The sequence below is a fragment of the Mugil cephalus genome, chromosome 1, assembly GCF_022458985.1.
Source record: "Mugil cephalus isolate CIBA_MC_2020 chromosome 1, CIBA_Mcephalus_1.1, whole genome shotgun sequence".
Taxonomy (NCBI): domain Eukaryota; kingdom Metazoa; phylum Chordata; class Actinopteri; order Mugiliformes; family Mugilidae; genus Mugil; species Mugil cephalus.
The window spans coordinates 40,664,039-40,668,229 of NC_061770.1; the positions used below are offsets into that span (position 1 = coordinate 40,664,039).

A 4,191-nucleotide genomic window follows, 5' to 3' on the forward strand; every position below is an offset into this window, starting at 1 on the left:
GTAAAGATTGACGCTCCTTTAGGACACAGGAGAGAAATAAAAGGGAGTGACAAACGTCCACATTTTCAAGTAGACAACAAGAACAACAAACCGGAAAAAGAAGCACTCAGTGAATGCTAATGGAAGCGTCTCTATAATTACAAGTCAGGGGATGGTTGTTCTTATCCTCGCACGCGTTTTTTTTTTTTTCTGATGTGATAAAAACGCCCGAATGATATGGAAATCATTTGCTCTCCTCCACAAACAGGTGCAAGGTCGGACTCGTGTCCCGACCTGCAGCTTGTTCCAAAAAAGCCAGTGTAGACGCGGCGCGTTCCTTCAAGGACACTTTAGCCGTACGAAAGCTTGTGACAAAGCAAGGGCATCGTGGACGATTACCCTGCTCTCTGCTCCATTTATCCCCAAAAAACAACAAAACTGGTGTTTTTCTTGGTGAACTAGTCCTGGAGCAGCCACCGGCATATGCGCGGCGCGGTGCTAAATCAACAGAAATAGCAACTCGGTTCCTTAACTGCAAACCTTATCGCCACATCATCGCGCCGCAGAGCCACATCTGCCCCCTTTTTCCCCCTCATATCGCTCGTTTGAACCGCCTTTCATCGTCATCAACACGCTCCGTATTGATTGTGTATATTCTCGCGGAAGTGGACGCGCGCCGCGACTTAACAAAACTTCGCTCGGCGATGATTTTGTGCGCCGAATTGATGGGAAACCGCAGGGAGCTGCAGGCGGGCTGAGACACTGACCACAGGCACCCCGATCCAGACTCAGTGACAGACCTTGTGGTGACATCTGCTTTTACTCAGAGAGAGCACTTCAGCACTTAATAAAGCATGTAATCACGCTGTTGTAACTTGGGAGCAGACAAAGCAATGCAGGCGCACAGTGAACGCTTCGCATGCCGACTTTTCCCCTCGCTCAGAAATGTCTGTTTCTGCTTATCTGATTTGAGTTTATCAGCAATTTTACATTAAGACCCGAATGGAGACAAACAGCTTCTTTAAGCCTTTATGATTGATTACAGGTCTTTAAAGGAAGCTGTTTAGCAAAAAACGCCGCCGAAAAAGGTGTTGGTCTCCTTTTCCAATATGCACCTGCATGCAATTTTCTACATGTAAGTGAACAGGAAAGGGGAAGGTGTTTTTCATGTAATTTAAGAGGGCGAACGCGGCACATCGCAACCAACAAAAGGGGGTTTGTGGGCTTTATGACAGCTGGGTTACAGGCCTTTTTTTTTTTTTTTTTTTTTGGTTATCAGGCCACATTGCTAAAATGTTTAATCATCTTAAGATAAAAAAAATACAATCTCTCAGGTCGTCTCCCGGGTTTTTTGCAAAGGCGAAATTTCACCAGCTTTTGCTTTTGCGCAGGCAGGCTAAAGTGAAATTCACTTTGAGTGTGTGCTCTGCATCTCTTCTCATATTTCAACTAAACTGCCTCCTCGCCAGGGCCAAGGAATGCATCAAGCGCCATAAATCAGGGGCTTGATAGGAACTTGGCGGCCAGACAGCAGTGCAGAGAGCTGTGTTATGTAGCTACAGTACAGTAAAGATGTTTTAAGGTGAACATTACCATCTTGGAGGAAGAGAAAAACGAGTGGGAGGATACTTTGATTCAGGGGAGTTTTGTCCAAATGACAGGGCAATGAAAGCCCTTCTCACCTCCTTCGGCCCTTTGCATTCCTGCACTTGTGAATCACTATGATCACCAGGAAGAATATGCGTACAGTAGGCCTCAAGCCCGCAGCTCGGCTCCGCTTTTAATTTTGTTTACAGTTCGGACACAGGAGAGAGGCCTTTTATTGTGAAAGGCGCACGCAGGTGGGTTTCGCTCGGGCCACGTCTCGTGTCTCTTTCTTGTCGCGGGGCGAAAGAGAGGGAAAGAGTTCATGTAAAGAAGGCAGCCAGCGCTGTGTGTGCCAGGTTTGTTTGTCACATCTCCGCCTGTCTGCGCCTTATGCAAATGGGCAGGGGGCTGGGAGGGACGGCTCCATGGGAAACTGCTGGTGCTAATCCAGCATGTTGAACAGGGGAGGAGAGGAGTACTTTTCAATAAAGCACCCCCACCCCTCTGTCAAGTCATACACACACACACACACACACGCACGCACGAACAGCGTGTTCCCATCCTATGTGCGTTTTCGAACAAACATCGCAGGGAAAAACACAAAGACGCACACACAAGTCCTCTCCCACACACACACATAAATACTGAACACCTGTTTCTTTTCGGTGCATCCAAACAGACATGCTTTAATATGTGAACAAATCCCACGATCTTAAGACCCACTCTCAATCCGCCGGGTGTAATACCAGGGTGCTTTCAATGAGATAACAACAAGCCTCAGTGTGATCGGCCTGTACTACCACCTAAAGATAGACTAATAACACGCTTCAGCCACAGCCCATGACTTAGACTATGAAATTTATGCAAATTTGTGTGGGAATACACGGAGCTGAGAGAACTATTTAGGACTAGTGCATTTTTAGACAGCCCTCTTTTATTCCCCAAGCTCTCTTCAACTACATTTTTGCAAACAAGAGCAGGCTGTTGTCTGAGATCTTGGATTTCTCTTTGCTGCAGTTCCTCGTTCGCTCTTGTTTGTTTGAAATCTGGACTTTTTTTTTTTTTAAGCACAGTCATTCCTGTCATGTAATAATTACTTTTGGGAGGAGAAGAAGAGTCGATCCCACTGTGTCCGTGTAGCTTAGCCTGGCACGGGGACGGGGACGCCGAAAACAGGGGGAAAGGAATTGAAAATAGAAATAGAAAAATACTTAATTCGCCGCCCTCTGGGGGGAAATTCAAGTGTCCGGTAGCTTAGTACACAAACATACACAAGACATCAACATAACATAACAGCAAAATCAACAAGTAACTGCAGCAGTAAGAGCAGTGCAAGTACTCATATAAAGATATTTACATATTACAGTTAAATTAACCTGTAAAGAAATAAGAGTTTAATTGTGCATGGCCTTACACTCAGTTAACTTAGCTTACAATAAAGTGCAGTTAGCTGCAACTATCAAAACCTACCACTGTAAAAACAGATTTTTATTAGTGTCTGTATGTATTCACATAAAAGACATAAGGTATTTTATGTGAATTGGTGGTTTTCAGACATGTTTGTCCATTTCTTTCCCCCTTGCTTCCATTCTTTGAACTAAGATAAACCAAGCTAACATAAGCTAATAAAGGCTGCTAAGCTACCATTGCTGAACGCATAGCTAAAGCCCTGTGATGTTAGCCTTGCTGTTTACCCCCTGCTTCCGTCCTTTATGCTGTATTAATCTTCGCAGTTGTTCACGAAACTGTAACGCAGCCAGGACATGTTAGCTTAGCTGTTTACATTCTTTGTGCTAAGCTAACAAGTGTACGATATGTAGCTAAAGCCCCGAGATGTTACCCATTCTTCCTGCTAATCTTAGCTAACACCTCCTGGTTGCTACAGTCAGAGGATTTTAGCCTGGCTATTTAATCCTGCTACCGTTCTTTATGCTTATAGATAAAGCTAACGTTGTTAGCTTAGATGTAAATTGACGACATTTCTGAAATAAAATCTAGGGACATTTTACATATAGAGTGCTCTTGTTAGCCCTCGTGTAGCTTGCTAGCTAAAAATACAACACTTTAGTAGTATTCAGGGGTAGCATGAAATCCAAATTTAGCTTACCTGGTTGTAGCCTCATACTCGACAAACTGAAACGTAGCTCTCCTCACTATAGGCCAGCTTTACAAAAAAAAAAAAAAAAAAAAAAAACATTAAAGTGAAATTGAGATGACTTTTAAAGAGAGAAAACAACAAACTGTGGGCCATTCCCTTTTTGTACTGAAAACATGAGCCTCTACATTGTCTGCACCAAACACAAGCAACATCAATCTGCGCAAATTCAGCCTTAATTACTTCCTGCTTGATAAAGTGCATTACACTCATACTTTGATGCCAAAAGACCAAAGGATCAGATTAATTCATTACCTGATTCCAACAGCACACAAGATGAATATTATATTCCCCCCCATAAAACTTGGGGATGTGACAGAGTTCTTTGTGCTGGCACTGGCTCGTGTCCAACAGCCCAGTTCAGACTCTGCATTCACAGGTCTGTGTGAGAGTACTCGTTGTGCTTTTCCCTCCTCTCTCCATCCTCTCTTTCTACACAGCCGAACGCACGTTCGGGAGAACTGCAAGGC

The 4,191-nt window shown here is 44.1% G+C and overlaps 1 long non-coding RNA gene across 1 annotated transcript; it reads right to left on the reverse strand.

Annotated features, from left to right (window-relative positions):
* Positions 1–1,882: 1,882 nt before the first annotated feature.
* Positions 1,883–4,191, reverse strand: LOC125022892. The gene is made up of 3 exons (XR_007114499.1): positions 3,977–4,191; positions 3,674–3,730; positions 1,883–2,712 (listed from the first exon to the last, which is right to left on the reverse strand). It is a non-coding gene; the product is annotated as an uncharacterized LOC125022892 (long non-coding RNA).